Source organism: Protopterus annectens, chromosome 3.part1 (genome assembly GCF_019279795.1).
Source record: "Protopterus annectens isolate FY-2018-M chromosome 3.part1, PAN1.0, whole genome shotgun sequence".
In the NCBI taxonomy this organism is placed as follows: Eukaryota; Metazoa; Chordata; order Ceratodontiformes; family Protopteridae; genus Protopterus; species Protopterus annectens.
The window spans coordinates 1,832,941,997-1,832,961,188 of record NC_056732.1 but is presented as its reverse complement, the minus strand read 5'-3'; the positions used below and the strand labels follow the sequence as shown (position 1 = coordinate 1,832,961,188).

At 43.0% G+C, this 19,192-nt stretch overlaps 1 protein-coding gene across 1 annotated transcript in view; it reads right to left on the bottom strand.

Annotated features, from left to right (window-relative positions):
• The window catches only part of LOC122798723 (zinc finger protein OZF-like), a 187,074-nt gene that overhangs the window by 80,478 nt on the left and 87,404 nt on the right, over nucleotides 1-19,192 (bottom strand). The gene's annotated exons all lie outside the window — the stretch shown is intronic.

Sequence of the window (19,192 nt, the reverse complement as noted above, 5' to 3'; positions counted from 1 at the left end):
AACATGCTGATATATGGTTTCAAGTCCTAACCTATCCAGTTCTGACAATAACCTATCCAGTATTACCTTATTTTTCCACAACATGAAAGTAGACTTAAGGGTCTGTACGACTCTGGTTTTGTCCTACTCCCCTTTCCCTTAAAGACAGGTTTAATAAGTGCATTTCTCCAATCTTGAGAATCTCCCAACATTTACACAACCTAGTAAATAACAGATATGATGGTACTGTAAGTTCTTGCTGAAGTGTTCTCCGGTCATTATTACTAATTCCATGTCCTCCCTGTTCTTTGGTTGGATCCAGTGTGCATTGTTCTTTTTCAATATAATTTAATTTGATTTCAGTATCTGAGGTTACCCAGATGTCACTAGGACAACTCATCACCCCCTTAGTGAAGCCAATCTGCTTTGCATAAGATTTTGTAAATATATCTATAATCTGTTGCGTCTGAGAATAAATTTTAGAATCTACACACAGTTTATAAATTTGCATGTCTTTACTCCTTCCACATCTTATGTATCAATAAAAAGGTTTCCTATTATGCTCAACATCTTTATATAAATTATCTTCAAATTTTTCTTGATCTTGTCTCACACTATGCTTAATCTGTTTGCCCAACCTGTTTATTTCAGTTTTCAAAGATGTAGTTTGAACTATTTTTTCCATTTCTTATATTTTTTTGTCTCTTACCTTAATCAAGTATCTTGTTCTTAAGGAAATACATCCACCTGACGTTGTGTGCCTAGATCATGATGTTAAACTTTTTTTATATTTAGCACTCAGTTTCTCTTTTAAACCTTTCAATAGTCCTTCTGTTTTTTCCACAGAATGCATAACTCCAATTAGTTTTACACAGTGACTGTTTTGCTTTCATATAATCTGTGATTAATCTTCTCTGCATTTGGTTAGATTTATTGGCAGAATTATCTAGCAACATATTAACCTTTATAACCCCATGATCACTGTACATCAACGGTGGTAAAACTTGACTTGAAGTAACAGTAATTTCTTTAGGAACACAAACAATGTCTAGTATGTTCTGTTCAATGGTGTTTTTTTTTTGTTTGTTTTTTTTAACAATCTGAAGCAATTGTTGTTCCTGAATATACATTGTGAATAATTTCCTTACAAATGTTGTTGAATCAATATTATTCCAGTCTGTTTCTGGAAAATTTAAGTCCCTGACTAATGGTATTCTTCCCTCCTGTGTTTCATGCAATCAATGTATGAATTCCTCTAGGTCAACTGCACTTGACTTTGGAGATCTATCCACTCCAACAATTGTTACATGTTCCAGTGTTGTCAATATTATCAGTTACACATGGTTGTTTTCATTTAACATGTAATAATCACAGGTCTCCTAAAGATCTTTAATCTCTTTACAAAAAATCAGGTGGAGGTGTTATAATAGAATACTGAATGTTCACAGAAAACAATTATATCAAAAGTTTCCAAGTACAATAGAAATGTAGTATTTAATGTTTTTAGACAGTTTTATAATTGATAGTTAATGTTTGTATAAAAAGGTACAGTTTTTTCCTTACTGATGTACTCCTAGAAGGCATTTCTTGCCGAAGCGCTACAGACTTGAGACATTCTTGTTAATAAAAGTGCAAGCTGGTGATTTTTACATTTTTTTACTGGCCTTTTTGTCATATTTTCATACTTTTGGGACTTTCTTGTTGCATTTTTGTGTTATGATAGAATGTCTGTTACAATAAACAGATTTATGTCCTGACAGAACTGGTTTCCATTCATTGTTCCTTAACCATATTTCACAAACAATAACATTATCAATCTTGTGAGAACAGAGCCAATTTTCCAATAAAAAAAACATTATTATTAATGCTCATAGCATTAAACAACCATCAGAGATGCATCATATGTTATCTGTAAACTGTTATATTTTCGACCTTGTAAAATTCCTGCCTTTTGTTTGTCAAACGCTGCAAAATATCTGCTGCAAAAATTCTCTTCCCTGATCTTCACAAATGCACACCATCCTGTCTGAACATGTCTGCCCAAAATTAGGTTTGGATGTTCTACACATTTCCTTTTTTTAAAATGAGACATTTTTTCATGGAGGTGTTTACCCCAAAAATCTTTTCATTCATGGCCACATTACTTTCCTTTTTATATGTGATTTGTGAAAAATATGTGCCAGCATCTACAAACTATGCTAAGTGGGCTGTAAGTTACCCACTAACAGTCAGAGTCTTTGTGGTGGAGATCATTTGTACCAACATGAATAAAAACAGATCCGAAATTCCTTACATGAAGGCATTCCAAGGCCTGTTTTTGCTCCTGACAAGCATAACACTATTCGATGTTTATTATTTGTTTCTCTGCAAATGTAAGTATCAGTTCCTCTAATAATTGAATCTCCAATCATTTCTGATCATATCCGAAGAACCTTCATCTTCTAATTCAGCAATATCTGCTCTGTCATTCACCACCATTAGACTTATTAATACCACTGTTTTCAATGCCTATTACATTTACAAGCATGCAATTCTCATCAGCTGGCTTTGTACATCCATAGCTTGAGCCGTGTTGTCAGCGGCTCTCTCTCTCTTCTCTTTCCTTACAGTGATGTTCTTCAATCCTTTCATGTTCAGGTTTGATTTCTTCATTTCACCTGTGCCTCGCCTCTTTTTTCTACCTTCTCTTTTGAAAAAAATTATGCCTTTTTCTGTAAACTGACACTTTTCTGACAGAAAAAATATTATTCCCTGCAATGTGTGTGTTACATAACAAAGCAGTGTCCTTTTTATTATGTATTCTCTTTGCTTTACAGACATTTATCAGTTTCTTTTTCTTTATTATTTGCTGTTAACTCCCTTTCTTTTTATTTATGTTGATATGCTCTGAATCCTCAGACTGCTGAACAATTACATCCAGAATTTCAAAGTTGTCAGTTGCATTATCTTGTTTCATAGGGGCTGAGTGATCTTTACAGACAATAGGCACATCCTTTCCTAAATCTGTTCTATTTGATCTTTTCCTAACATTTATCAGTCCAATCACTAATATACGTAACAACCGTTATCCAAGCTGTGCCAATTGCACAAGTGCAATCATCATCAGTAAGTCTAGATTTACTTCTAACAATGGTAAACAAATCATCCCACTTCTGACATGAGGAACACAGATCACCAGTCACACATGGATCTACAAAACAAGCACCGGCAAAACATACACATAAATACACAAAAACATATTCGGAGGCACTAGGTACCAATATGAAAAAGAAACAAGGCCCTCCAAAGCAGACAAGCAAGCAACCTGCACCTCCAAACACAAGCCAGAAAACACAAAATTCACCTCAGCAGTGTGCCTCATGACAGCCCCTAAGGCAAAACACCATACCCAACATGCTAGTAATAGGAGACTCTATAGTAAGGCACACAGATGTTCCACTTCACCAGGCTGAACAAGGAGAAGGTTACTGTCAGCTGCCTGCCGGGTGTTAGGATCCGCCACATAACACAGGCACTTAGGTCACTCCAGAACAAGTACAAGTATGACGCTGTCATTGTACATGTTGGTGTGAATGATCTAAGAAGTACCTCCCTGGACTACATGAAAAGAGACATTGAGGAGCTCTCTGATCATGTAGCCCAAGCTGGTATGACCCTGACCTTGAGTAGCATACTACCTTCGCCTAGAATAATACCACAATACAAAGACAAAATGATCAATTTCAACAACTGGCTAAGCTTCTGGTGTCATTCTAAGGGGAATCCAGTGTCTGTCTGCCTGGGATGACATGACAGACAAGCCTCGCTATTTCGCCAGAGATGGTTTGCACCTGTCACCCCTAGGCTTTCGAATACTGGCCAAGTCTCTTGCCGTCCCCATAGTGCCTTTTTTAGGCAAGGCTCAAAGGACAAACCAACCACCGTAACCAGCACAGGTAACCAAAAACTAAGGGTAATGCTACTCAACGCCCAGAAGTCTCAACCTCAAAATACACGCACTCGAGGCACTCCTCAGTATGGAGAAAATTGATGTTTGTGCAGTGATGGAAACCTGGTTTAAGGCTCCAGAGAGCACCCCAGCACTACCAGGTTACAATTCATATCATACCTTCTGGCCTAAGTTACCGGATCACACTACAAAGGGCAGAGATGTATCCATATTCATCAAGGATACCCACATCTCCAGGTTAGTGGCGCAGCATGATGCCCCAGAGATCATCCATGTGCAACTATCAGCAGGCAAAACCACATTTCAAGTCGTAGCCTGTTATAGATCGCCCACCATGTCCCAAGATGCTCATTCAGCATTCCTTGAGGCATTGGAAAATATAAAGGTCCTACCCAACACCATAATTTTGGGTGATTTCAACTACCCTGGTATAGACTTGGCGAACTACCAAAGTTCTAACTCCTATGCCCAGTGGTTCATAGAATTTATAAATTCAAATGCCCTTGAACAACTGGTATGTTCTCCCACTAGAGGGGGCAACATATTGGATTTAGTCATCACAAATATGGGCGCCCATTGTACCACACCTGTTATCACTCCCTCTCTGGTCAGATCAGACCACAAACTGATAACCTTGGACATCCTCACCCCTCCACCTCCCCCAGTCAAAGAAACCATTGTAAAAAAACCTTTCCAAAGCAAACTTCAAACTACTTGCATCCGAAGTGGAAAGCTTCACTATTCCCTTGCAGAAGGATAATGATATCCAGGATGCAGAATCCTACACCAAGGCACTCTATATGCATCTTTAGGATTGCATGGCCCATGCTATCCCAAATAAAACCAAGACTCCTTCCTCAAGCAAGATGAAACCAGTCTGGTGGACCCCGGCCATAAGCAAACTTTACAATAAAAGGAGGAGACTTATACAAAAAAAGGCCAAATCTAAAGTAGAAAAATCTTCCCTGATCAGCATTAGTAAGAAGTTGAGGGCCCTCATCAAGTCAACTAAAGCCAACTTCGAAAAGAAAGTTAAGGATAACCATAAGGCCTTCTATGGTTACGTCAAAAACCTAAATGGCAATGCTCAGGTCTGTTCTGAGCTAGTACAAAATGGAACAAAATACACTGACCCCATTGCCAACATCTTGGTTGACAGGTTCAGTGCAAATTTCTCCCCACCACCACCACCTGCAGGCTCTATTACTATTACAGGGGATTGTGTAACTCCAATTATTACTGATACGTTGGTTAATAAGGCTCTATCTAAAGCTAAAAACACTGCCTCCATGGGACCAGATGGTGTCCCGGTCTGTGTCATACGCGAGCTCCAAAATGAATTAACCCCGTATCTGAATACCCTGTTCAGTCTCAGCCTCTCGACAGGATATGTGCCCATAGAATGGCGCACAGCAACAGTGGTTCCACTGCACAAGGGTGGGCCCACAACCGACCCTGGGAACTACCGACCAATAAGCCTGACAAGTCTGATCTGTAAGGCAATGGAGCGAATCATTATGGAACTCATAAATGGAGAGACTGGGAACCTCCAAACACTTGACCCCACACAGTTCGGCTTCGTCAAGGGCAGATCATGCCTCCTGAACCTGGTGGACTTCTTTGAGACAGTTACTCAGGCTATAGATAAGGGAAAGGAGGTACACACTGCTTACCTTGACCTTGCTAAAGCATTTGACACCATTCCCCATTCGGGTATTATTGATAAACTCACCAACCTGGGCATAAACCCTTACGTCACAAGATGGATCGCAAACTGGCTCTCTGACAGATCCCACATAGTAAGAGTAGTGGGATCTATGTCCGAATCCAGACCAGTAACGAGCGGTGTGCCTCAGGGCTCTGTCCTGGGGCCCCTCCTGTTTGGCATATACTTCTCAGAAGTACAGGCAAGCACTGAAGGGCTGTGGCTGACCAAGTTTGCAGATGACTGCAAACTGGGTGCTATAACAGAGTCTCCGGCCGACATGGATAACCTCCAGAAGGGCCTTAATGAGACTGATGCATGGTGTCAAAGCCATGGTCTCAAGCTAAATGCTAAAAAATGCATAGTAATCCCCTTTGGAAAAACCCTGAAATCTGAAGAAGTAATAAGGGATATAGGGACCCAAGTAGATAGTCAGCTTTCCTTTGATAACCATGTTGCCAAGGTGGTTAGAAAATCCTTCTATGTGACCCATCTGATCATGAAAGGGTTTGCATCAAGATCTAAGGATGTAGTGGTGCCCCTCTACTCCTCCCTCATCAGACCCATTATGAGTACAATGCACCAATTGGAATGTACCTGGCCAGGCATCACCAGCAGCTGGAGAGACCACAGAGGTACCTCACTAAGAGGATTACTGGACTCAAACAGTTGCCCTATGCAGCACAATTGAAAAAACAAAGGCTTTTCTCTGTTGCATACCGCCTTCTCAGAGGCGATCTCTGTCTAACATACAGAGCCATGTCCAACTCAGAAAGTACAGTTGTGTACCTACCATAAATGTAGATGTTTGAGTGTATTCACTGTTGCAGTCATTACACTTGGGTTATCCTGCTGGCAGGCTACCCACAGTTGGCCTGAATTCCAAAGTCCTGGTCCGGCATCGGTTGCTGTCGCCTCTTCCCTGACGTCAGTGCGCCAGGGGTATAAAAGATGCAGCCAACGCCATTTTCTTCAGTTTTTCTTGCCCCAGATGTCAGGTGCCCCCAAAAGGGTAGGCTAAAAAAACATTGCTTATAAAAGCATGCACTAAAATAAATAATACCTTCATCTACAAGCAAATACACCACATAGGTTGTATAGGATAGAGAAGTACAGATAAGTCCCAGCAAAGAAAGGGGGATGGTGGGTGGGTAACCTGGACAGCAACAGTGCATACACTCGAACATCTACATTTATGGTAGGTACACAACTGTACTAAGTTCATCGTGTTTCACTGTTGCAGTCATTACACTTGGGTTGAATCCCAAAGCTGAGGTTGGGAGGCTGGGTCTAAACAGAATTAGGAGTGGCTATAAGGACCTGCAAAACTGCAGTGGCAAAGCCTGCTCTGGATTTAGAGTAAAGAGGCAAGTGGTAGTGCTTAGTAAAAGTGTGCACTGAAGTCCAAGATGCAGCCTCCAAAATATCCTTGGTTGGTACTCCTCTGAAGAAGGCTGCTGCCCTGGTAGAATGTGGTCTAATGCCCTTAGGCACTGATTTGCCATGTTGAGAATAGCAGAAACGAATGCAGTGTCCTATCCATTTTGAAATAGTCTGTTTTGAGATAGCCTTTCCTTGTGATCCTGCAGCATATGCCACTAAAAGTTGCTCAGTCTTTCTGAAAGCTTTAGTTTTGTCCAAGTAGAAGCATAGCTGTCTGTGTATGTCCAAATGCAGAAGTCTCTCCCCTTTATTCTGCGGGTTTGGGTAAAAAGTAAGCAAATGAATGGTTTGGTTAAGAGCCACACTGGACACTACCTTAGGCATAAATGTCGGGTTTGTCCTTAGAGAAACCCTGTCAAGATGGAAGATAATAAAAGGTTCCACAGCCATTAATGCCTGTAACTCTGAGACTCTTCTTGCTAAAGTTATTGCTAAGAGCAGAGCTGTTTTCCATGATAAGAATTTTATCTCAGCTGTATTGGCTGGTTCAAAAGGAGGCAGTGTGAGTTTTTCCAAGACAAAATTGAGGTCCCATGCAGGTACTGGTGCTCTCCTTGGAGGTCTTATGTTTTTGGCCTCTCTGAGGAACTGCCTAAGCAAAGGATGTGAAAAAATAGGTGGGTCTGTATTGTTATTGTTGTTGTGTCTTTCAGCTTTTCCCTGTTAGGGGTCGCCACAGTGGAACTCCAGTCCGCTAATGATTGGCAGTAGATTTTTACGTGCCGAGTTGCCAGCCCTGACGCACAACCTTCAACGAAGGTATGCCCATTCACGCATATCTCCACACAGAAGACGCTCTAGCTGAGAATCGAACAGGACAACATTTTACTGTGAGGCAACAACGCTACCCAGCACCACCACCGCAGTCTAGGTGGGTCTGTATTGTAATGAGCTGAAATGGCAGAGGCATGTATCTTAATTGATGAGACGGATAAGCCTTCGTCCAGCATCTCAGTTAGATATTGTAAAATCTGAGGAATACTTGGAACCAGTGTGTCAATTCCTTGTGCCTGGTTCCAAGCACAGAATTTCTTCCATTTTTCTGCATAAGATTTTCTGGTGCTGGGCCTCCTGGCCTATAAAATAACATCCATAACCGCTTTAGAGAGAGGTGTATTCTGAATGGTTACAGTATCCGCCATGCAGCTAGACTTAGAGTTCTGAGTTGGCTGTGCAGGATTGGATTGTTTTGTTGGGTCAGTAAATGAGGAATTTGAGGCAATGTCCAGGCAGGGCCTTGGGACAAGCTCCTTAGGATTGGGTACCAGTGTTGGCATGGCCAATCCGGGGCAATCAGTATCATTTGTGGCTTCTCTTGTCTGACCTTTAGGAGTACCTTGGGGAGGAGAGGCAGTGGAGGAAAGGCATACACTAAGGTTGTTCCAGTTGAATGACAAGGCATCCACTTTCCATGCTTGTTTGTGATAAGTCCTTGTGCAGAATCTCTGAAGTTGGCAGTTGTGAAGAGAGGCAAAAAGATCTATGTCTGGGCATCCTCATTTCCTTGTTATCATGCTGAAGATTTGTGGATCTAGTTTCCATTCGTGAGGGTCCATGAGGTTTTTGCTTAGTTCATCTGCCAGAGCATTTGTTTTTCCTGGCAGGAATTGTGCTTGCAGGTGTACTTGGTAGGTCAATGATGTGTTCCACAAAATCATGGCTTGTCTGCAGAGGGGGTAGGAATGTGTGCCCCCCTGCTTGTTTATGTACCACATGACTGTGGTGTTGTCCGTCTTTATCAGCCGCTGTCCTGGATGAAGTAGGTCCTTGGCTCTCAGAGCATTTTGTACAGCTAGCATCTCTTTTTGATTGATGTGCAGATGCCTTTGGCTTGGGGGCCATGTGCCTTGAATACATTTTTCTGCCATGTGGGCCCCCCAGGCATAATCTGATGCATATGTTGTTAGTGTTTGCCTGGCTGTGGGTAAAGTGAATGACTGTCCCTTGTTGTGGTGACAGGTCTGTGCCCACCATCGAAACTCCTGTTGCAGGCAGGGAATGAGTGAAATTAATGATTCCAGGCTGTGGCAATGTTGAGTCCAAACACTTTTTAGGTACCATTGTAGTTTCCTCATATGCAGTCTTGCATATGGAATTAGCAGAATGCAGGAGGCCATGCCTGCAGAATTTTTCTTGCAGATAACTGGGTCTTTGTTGCCATGGTTTTGAAGTAAGAAGTCAGTTGCCTTCATTTGTCTGGCGTGAGATAAGCCATCTGGGCAGTTGTATTTAAGCTTGCACCCAGGAATATTATCTCTTGAGAGGGTACTAGTTTTGATTTCTTTTCGTTTACTGTGTACCCTAGGCAAATTAGTAATATTTTTACAAATGCCAGATGCTTTAGTACAATGTCTTTGGTCTATGCTTGAATAAGGCAGTCGTCCAAGTAGGGATATATTTGAATTCCTCTTTGTCTGCAAAAAGCAATTACTGGTAACTGGCATTTTGTGAAGACCCTGGGCGCAGCAGATAAGCCAAAGGGCAGTGCAGAGAATTGGTAGTGCATTGAGCCAGCTATGAATCTAAGGTATCTTCTGCAAGATTGTCTGATTGGGACATGCAGGTATGCCTCTTTGAGGTCCAAAGTTACAAGCCAAGCCTTCTTGCCCAGCATGGGCAGAAGCTGCTGCAGGGTCAACATTTTGAATTTCGGAACGTCCAGAAAAGTATTTAGAATAGACAGGTCCAGAATTGGTCTCCATGCTTTGTCCTTTCTTGGTACTAAGAAAAGTCATGAGTAAAATCCTTGTCGCTGCTCTTGTTGTGGCACTGGCTGAATAGCCCTCATGTCCACGAGAGATGAAACTTGGTTTTGTGCCTCTGCCCATTGATTGTGTGGCAGATCTGGCATACCTTTTGCCTTTGGAAGGGTGTGAAAGTGGAACCTGTAGCCCTGAGAGACTATGTTTAAAACCCATTTGCCCTGGGTGATCATGTGCCAATTTTGTGAAAAAAGTGCTAGCTTTCCCCCCAAGGGTGCTGCCAAAAGATAAATGCTTGGCATTGGCAGACGGAAGTCATTGGGACTGTTTTCTATATGGCTGTGATTTGTCTTCTCCGCTTTTGGAGGTAGAAGCACCCCATTGTCTGGGCCTGTATGAGCCCTGGGGCTGTTGTCTGCCTCTAGGGCATCTGTATCTGCCTCTCTGTGGCCTGTCTGACACGGGAAAGGACCAATTCTTAGAAGGCCAGTTCCTACTAAATATGGGTGGCTGTACCTGTAAGAAATCCTTCACTGTCTGCATAGATTTAGCTTTATCCTCCATTTTCGTCAACACCTCTTCTGCCTTAACACCAAACAAAGTATCATGCTGTAATGGAGCATCCAATAATTTTGCTTTAACATGATCAGGCAGAGTCTGTTCCTTTAACCAAGCATGCCTTCTAATGACAGAACCTGTTACAGCGGCCCTGCAAGAGGCCTCCAGTGAATCATAACCACATTGCAAAGTATGTTTTCCCACTTGTTCAGCTGCATGCAATAAATCCTGCAATTCCTTGTTCTCAGAACATTCAGAATTTGTCAACATTTTCTGTTTTAACAGAGACATTAAGTATTGCTGATATTTAAGCATATGAAACTGACAATTTAAAGCCCTTACAGCCAAAGTAGCAGAAGTGTAAACTTTTTTCCCCCATCTGTCCAGTGCCCTAGAATCTCTATCCGAAGGGACAGGGTTTTTTTGCAGTAGCAGCCTTGACCCCTTTGGGATCCTGAGAAATAGTTTCTGGGTCAGCAGCAAGGTTTTTATATAGAAATTTATGAGAATCTGGAACCCTGTAGTATCTGTCTGGCTTAACAGGTGCAGGAGGTAAAGAGTCGGGAGACAGGCCGGACTCTGAAAATACATCATCTACAATGTCTAGAATAGGAGGAATTGCAAGAGGTCTGTGCTGAGGTAGTAAAATAAAGTCTCTGAGCCTTTTCTTAGAATCTGAATAATCTTGGCTCTCCCAGTGGGAATGTTCCCTCATGGTATGCAGGGCTTCCCCAAATGAGTAATCCTCAGGAGGAGAAGCTGAAGGAATAGATTCTTCAGCATTAGAATCCTCATTGGGAGGAATAGAGTATCCCTGTTCTGAAGAGGAGTCAGAGGAAATGGAAACCTGATCAGAGGAATCATATTCAGTGCCTTGCCTAGGCCACTTATTGGGGGGTGGGGGGCCCTGATCAAAGTAATTAGGTCTTCGGCCATTTTGAGCATCTGTTTCTTAGGCATGGAAGTCTGTCCTGGAGAATGCTGTACTTGTTTCCTTGTCTTTAAAACTGTTTTAGTCTTTGTCTTTGATGCTGAAGTTGGTTAGATATAAAGCTGTGTAGGTCTGAAAACACCCTCAGAAGCCGAAGCCTGATCAGCGGCTCTGGACCCATCTCAGGGATTAGTTTCCGAAGGCCCAATACCTTGAGTATCCAGAGGCCTAGCTGTCTCCTCGAGGGAGTCAGAGGCAGCCTGTGGCTCTGAGGTAGCGGGTGTCAGGGGCTGCGAAAGCGCCTCACTTAGAACTGGCGACTGGCCTAGTAGAGGCTTCGTCGACGGTTTTGGACCTCGGATGCCTGTCCTTTTCTTTTTCCTTGTGCTTTTTATGAACTCCGGTCGTCAGCTGTTCCAACGGCATTATGTAGTTAAACCTTCGGCCAAAGTAATGAAAAGCAAAATCGTACCGACGCTTAATAGTGCGTTGGTTAAATCTAGCACAAAACCGACAACTAGCAACGTCGGGGTCAGGGCCTAGGCAAGGAATACAGTAAGAATGAAAATCCTTATGAGGTATTTGCTTACTATGTTGCGTCTTTCGGCTTTTCCCGCTTAGGGGTCGCCACAGCGGAACTCAGGTCTGCTAATGATTGGTAGTGGATTTTTACATACCAGGTTACCAGCCCTAACGCACAATCTTCAACGAAGGCATGCCCCATTCACATATGCCTCCACACAGAAGACGCTCTAGCTGAGAATCGAATGGGACAACGTCTTGCTATGAGGCGACAACGCTACCGCAGCACCACCACCGCTTCCTATAAGAAATACAATTGTTAACTTTTTCTGACATCGGTCTGGAGCAAGAAAAAAGTTTCCCCAACGGGGAGTCGGCCGACTGGCACTTGCGAACTGCTTTTGCTTTGGGCACCGCGCGGCAAAAAAGACTGAAGAAAATGGCGTCTGCTGCATCTTTTACAACCCTAGCGCACTGACGTCAGGGAAGAGGTGACAGTAACAGACGCCGGACCAGGACTTTGAAATTCAGGCCGACTGCGGGTAGCCTGCCAGCAGGACAACCCAAGTGTAATGACTGCAACAGAGAAACACGATGAACATCTGTTGAACATGCTCCATCTTAGCAAAACCAAATCTACTCGAGCTACATGCTCTAGGGATATAAACCTCAGCACAACAATGAATAGAACATGCTGGAGGAATAGATTCCCTTTGCAAAAACTTCCCTTGCTATGGAACAAGGACCTGATCTACATAAGGCAGAGCCCCTCACTATCACTCTTCAAAAGGAACCTTGACGAGTGGATGGGGTAACAAAGTTCACACCAGGGATCATACCAACAGCTCTACTAGATAGGGGCCAAGGGTACTAGCTACTAGATCAAGGGCCTAGGGAACTAACCAAAGGGGCGGTGAATACCGCACAATGTGGCTGGGCTAATATATGCCTTTGGGCAGATAGCCCAGTACCTACCTATGAACCTATCAGGTGTTACCTTTAAAATATACATAGCATTTATTACATTGTGCAAGATATTTGTGCTTTAGCAAACCAAAATGAGGTTAGGAAGATAAGGGTTGTGGAATCTCTATATTCATTAAAGACGAGCATACCTCCAGACTGGTTTGCCAGCATGACACACTAGAATTACGCCAGGTGTAATGACAGTCGGCAAGACACCCATCCAAGTAATAGCCAGCTACAGACCCCGCTCCATGACTCAGGACACCCACTCTTCCTACCTTGACCTACTTGACTCCAGCAAGGTACCCCAATACCCTGATCCTTAGTCACATCAACAACCCCACCATAGACTGGGTGAGCTATTCCTACTCTAATGCAATCACCAAATGATTCCTTGACTTCATCAGTTCTAATGCTCTAGACCAGCTCATCTCTTTCCCCACAAGGGGAGATAACATTCTTGACTTGATTCTCAGTAACATGGGTGACCACAGCACCACTCCCACAGTAAGTTCCTCCCTGGTGAGATCAGATCATCAGTCTGTCTCATTCGAAGTTTCTATCCCCCCCCCCCCCAGCCATAATCAGGCTAAAAAACTTCTCGTAAGCTTACTACAACCTCCTAAGGGAGGGTATCAGTAGCTTCACACCATCGCCTCCCTCAGAGGATACAGACAACTATGCTGAACAGTACGCCAATGCAGTATACCAGCACCTGTACAACTGCATGGACTCAGCCCTACCCAACAGAACTAAAACCTGCTCCGCAAGGAAACACAAAGCTGTCTGGTGGACATCCTCTATCAACAGGCTTTATAACAAAAGGAAGAAACTGTTGTCCAAGTGTAAAAAGGAACAAATCCCAAATTGGGAAAAACTCCCTCCATAGCCTCAATAAGCAAATTAGATCACTAGTGAAAAACCTCCACAGCCAATTATGAATTGAAACTAGCCTCCAAAACAAATGGAAATCATAAAGCCTTCTTCAGTTATGTCAGGAACCTTCACGGTGAAGCCCAGGTTTGTTCCGAATTAGTACTTAACAGTACCACTTACACTGATCCTGTTGACTTAGATTCAGTGCAAAACTCACTTCCTGTCTCCCCCCAAGAAGCCCAACTGACATCCCAAATACTTGTCCCGCACCTCACATCTCCATAGATCAAGTGTTAAAGGCCCTATCCAAGGCAAAGAACACAGCTTCCATGTGACCTGATGGTATTCCGAGATATATTCTGCACCATCTCCAGCAAGAACTTGCTATGCCATTGAGCACCCTATTCAACCACAGCCTAAGTACAAGCTTCATTCCAGCAGAGTGAAGAACTGCCATTATCATCCCCTTGCACAAGGGTGGTGCCACTACAGACACTGAAAATTACACCCCATTACCTTGGCAAGTCTGATCTGTAAAACCATGGAGCGTATTATTAGGGATCTCATAAACAAGGACATAGGCAATCTCCAACCACTTGACTCCACCCAGTTTGGATTCGTCAAGGTCAGATCTTGCCTGTTGAACCTGGTTGACTTCTTTGAGACTGTCACCAAGGCCCTGGATGAGAGAAAGTCAGTACATACAGCTTACCTTGACTTGGCCAAGTCCTTTGACACAATCCCCCACTCAAGCATCATAGAAAAGCTAACACAACTTTGTGTAAATCCCTATCTCATCAGGTGGGTGGCCAACTGTCTCACCTACAGGACCCACAAGGTCAAAATAGGTGCCTCCACCTCCGACAGCAGACCTCTCACTAGTGGTGTACCCAAGGGATATGTCCTGGCACCCCTACTGTTTGGCATTTACTTCTCTGGGGTCCACACAATCACACACTTACCTGAATCCGACCTGTAACTTTCCACCACAGCACTGAAAATACCGAAGCAACAGAAACGGACAACCAAATTATTTCCCTAGGAAAAAAATTGGGTTTCTGTTGCTTTGATATTTTAAACATTCGCTAAAATAAGGTCGATCAATTAGTGTTCGCTTGTTTAAGCGTTCGCTGATCTAATATAGACCCTCATAACAGGACAGCATGTTCATCAGATTATATTAAACAAGTGCTTGCAAAGCTAAAAGGTGATGGCACTACAGTAGCACTGAGACAATGGCGTTTCTCTTATGACTTAACACTTTACAATCGGGGATTCTGAAATCTGCAATGATCTATCAAATACACAACTACTTCAGAGAGGTGCAGGAGCTCCTTAAAAAGCTCTAGGTTTAACATTTTTTATTTCACAGAAAAGTGTGTATAAAATTTGATAATGAAAAAATTAGCTCTTGTAGAAAGCATATTCCAGACAAAGATGCCAGACTGGAGAAAATGATGTAACTTAGGTTAGTTTGTGTTTCGAGAACAAAAGAATCATGCATAACTAGAGAAAGAAGAGACAAGTAGTATCCCTAACATGAATCCACTGCCCAAGTGGTGGGCATGTGTCATGAGTGACCATTCTGTATAAACATTCATCAGAGGGCATTGTCTTCTTACACAGTAATGGTCAGCCAGGCAGCCACCTTTCCAGAAAAAAAATCTGAGATACGATACTTTATCATTTTAGCCTCTAAAGATCTTCTGCAGATGATTAAAATAGACACAAATACCTGGCTCTATGGCATAACGTGGTGAGATCTTGACTAGGGTTAAGATGATTTGTCTTCACCTAATGGTTTACATACTGGAAGAGTTGAGTGGGGAAGGTTGGAAGTGAATTGCCAATGGAAACTCACCTACCACTGAGGGAATGATTGGTGGCTCCAATCAGCCAATCACCAGCATGCAGCCAATGAATTGGACCAAACAATAGGGATTTGAGTTTGGTCCATTCAACCTGGTGATGTAGCGCTCTGCGTCATAATGTGTGTCTGGAAGCATATGCACTGGGTGCTTATATCAGTCACCAGAGAGTGGGTGTGGGGCCAAAAGCAGAAAAAGCCATGATGGTTGCCAGAATGATAGCACTGCAAATGGATTCACCTCTCAGGGAATTAATGGGCCAGAAGCAGCTCTTACTCTGAAAAGAAGAAATGGATCAATAGACTGCAGAGAGCCGATGGTTTTCAGACACTGAGGAACAATAAAAGAACAAATTCTTAGGAAACACCTACATAAGAAAGACCCAATGCCCATTGACTTCTTTGGGCTCAATGCTCAAGAACCTGTGTATACTTCAGTCGAATAAATAAGACAGCAAAGCTTTGCTGAGTAATAATCCAAGTAGGACCTAGCTGAATTAAAGAATTGGATTAAGGCATCCATCCACCATCCACAATATCTATCAATTCAAAGACCTGAAAATTTTCAAGGTACATACCACTGGATGAAGAAACATCCCAGATTAAAGAAACTACAGTAAACTTTATACCAAAGATTATAGACTTGTTTTTAGGACAGCTGAGCCTAAGGTACTTTACAGCAAACCCTGCAGTGATTTCTGCAAAGTCCCTGGTAAGTATATCCGCTGACTTAGCAGAACAAGGCGTTGAATGCAGGACAACATTATTAGCAATACATGTGCATTAAGGTCCCTAACATGTTAGGTAAGATTGCTAATAAGCAGAGAGCCAAGTGAAATGGAAAGTACAGTTATGTACCTACCACAAATGTAGATGTTAGAGTGCATTCACTGTTGCAGTCATTACACTTGGGTTATCCTGCTGGCAGGCTACCCGCAGTTGGCCTGAATTCCAAAGTCCTAGTCTGGCATCGGTTGCTGTTGCCTCTTCCCTGACGTCAGTGCGCCAGGGGTATAAAAGATGCAGCAGACGCCATTTTCTTCAGTTTTTCTTGCCCCAGGTGTCAGGTGCCCCCAAAAGGGTAGGCTAAAAAATTTGCAAATAAAAAAGCATGAACATAAACATTATCTTCCTCTACAAGCAAATACACCACATAGGTTGTATAGAAAACAGAAGTACAGATAAGTCCCAGCAATGAAAGCGGGATGGAGGGAGGCTAACCTGGACTGCAACAGTGAATACACTCGAACATCTACATTTATGGTAGGTACACAACTGTACTATGTTCATTGTGTTTCACTGTTGCAGTCATTACACTTGGGTTGAATCCCAAAGCTGAGGTTGGGCGGCTGGATCTAAATAGGATTAGGAGTGGCTATGAGGCCCTGCAGGACTGCAGTGGCAAAGCCTGCTCTGGATTTAGAGTAAAGAGGTAAATGATAGTGCTTGGTAAAAGTGTGCACTGAACTCCAAGTTGCAGCCTCCAAAATGTCCTTGGTTGGTACTCCTCTGAGAAAGGCCGCTGATGTGGCTGCTGCCCTGGTAGAATGTGGCCTAATATTCTTAGGCACTGATTTACCATGCTGTGCATAGCAGAAACGAATGCAGTGTCCTATCCATTTTTAAATAGTCTGCTTTGAAATAGCCTTTCCTTGTGATCCTGCAGTGTATGCCACAAAAAGTTGCTCAGTTTTTCTGAAACCTTTTGTTTTGTCCAAGTAGAAGCGTAGCTGCCAGTGTATGTCCAAAGAGTGCAGAAGTCTCTCCCCTTTATTCTGGGGATCTGGATAAAAGGTTGGTAAATGAATGGTTTGGTTAAGAAATCCTTTACTGTCTACATTGATTTTTTTTATCCTCCATTTTCTTTAACACCTCTTCTGCCTTAACACCAAACAAAGTATCATGCTGTAATGGAGCATCCAACAATTTTGCTTTAACATGATCAATTAAACTTTGTTCCTTTAACCAATCATGCCTTCGAATGACAGGACCTGTAACTGCTGCTCTTCAAGAAGCATCTAATGAATCAAAACCACATTGCAAAGTATGCTTTCCCACTTGTTCAGCTGCATGCAACAAATCCTGCATTTCCTTATTTTCAGTACATTCTGAGCTTGTAAGCATTTTCTGTTTGAGCAAAGACATCAGATATTGTTGGTATTTAAGCATGTGAAACTGACAGTTTAAAGCCCTTACAGCTAAAGTAGCAGAGGTGTACACTTTTTCCCCCATCTGTCCAGTGCTCTTGAATCCCTATCAGAGGGAACAGGATTTTTTGCAGTGGAAGCCTTGACCCCTTTGGGACCCTGTGAAATTGTTTCTGGGTCAGCAGCAGGGTTTTTATAAATAAATTTATGTCAATCGGGGACCCTGTAGTACGTATCTCGCTTAACTGGTGCAGGGGGTAAAGAATCAGGAGACAAACTGGATTCAGAAAAAACATAATCAACAATATCTAGTACAGGGGGAATAGCCAGGGACCTGTGCTGAGGCAATAAAAGAAAATCTCTGAGCCTTTTCTTGGACTCTGAATAATCTTGGCTCTCCCAATGGAAATGCTCCCTCATGGTGTGCAGGTTTTCCCCAAAAGAATAATCCTTAGCAGGAGAGGCTGAAGGGATAGATTCTTCAGCATCAGAATCCTCATAGGGAGGAAGAGAATATCCCTGTTTTGAAGAGGAATCAGAGGAAATAGAAACCTGGTCAGAGGATTCATAATCAGTATCTTGCCTAGGCCTTTTATCAGGAGGGGGATGGGAACCCCTGATCAGAGTAATTAGGTCCTCGGCCATTTTAAGCATCTGTTTCTTTGACATGGATGACTGCCCAGGTGAATGCTGAACTTGTTTCTTTGTCTTTATAGGTGTTTTAGACTTTGTCTTGGCTGCTGAAGTAGTCCTGATTGTAAGTTGTGTAGGTCTGAAAACACCCTCAGAAGCCGATGCCTGCTCAGCGGCTCCGGAGCCATCTGAGGGAATAGTTTCCATAGGCCCAATACCTTGAGTTTCCAGAGGCCTAGGTGTCTCCACGTGGGAGTCGGAGGCGGCCTGTGGCTCTGAGGTAGTGTGTGTCAGGGGCTGCGAAAGCGCCTCACTGAGAACCAGCGACTAGCCTAGAAGAGGCTTTGTCGTCGGTTTTGGACCTCGGATGCCTGTCCTTTTCTTTGTCCTTGTGTTTTTTTTGAATTCCGGTCATCGGTTGTTCCGACAGCATTATATAATTAAACCTTCGGCCAAAGTAATGTAAAGCAAAATCAAACCGATGCTTAATAGTGCGTTGGTTGAATCTAGTGCAAAACAACTAGCAACGTCGTGGTCGGGGCCTAGGCAAGGAATACAATAAGAGTGAAAATCCTTATGAGGTATTTGCTTCACACAAGAAATACAATTGTTAACTTTTACTGACATCGGTCTGGAGCAAGAAAAAGTTTGCCTAATGGGGCACTTAGCTTTATTGAAGACTTCGGTTCTGAAATTCAATTTCGAAAATCTCAGGAGTCGGCCGACCGGCACTTGCGAACTGCTTTTGCGTCGGGCAGCGCATGGCAAGAAAGACTGAAGAAAATGGCATCGGGTACACCTTTTATACCCCTGGCGCACTGACGTCAGGGAAGAGGTGACAGCAACCGATGCCGGACCAGGACTTTGGAATTCAGGCCGACTGCGGGTAGCCTGCCAGCAGGATAACCCAAGTG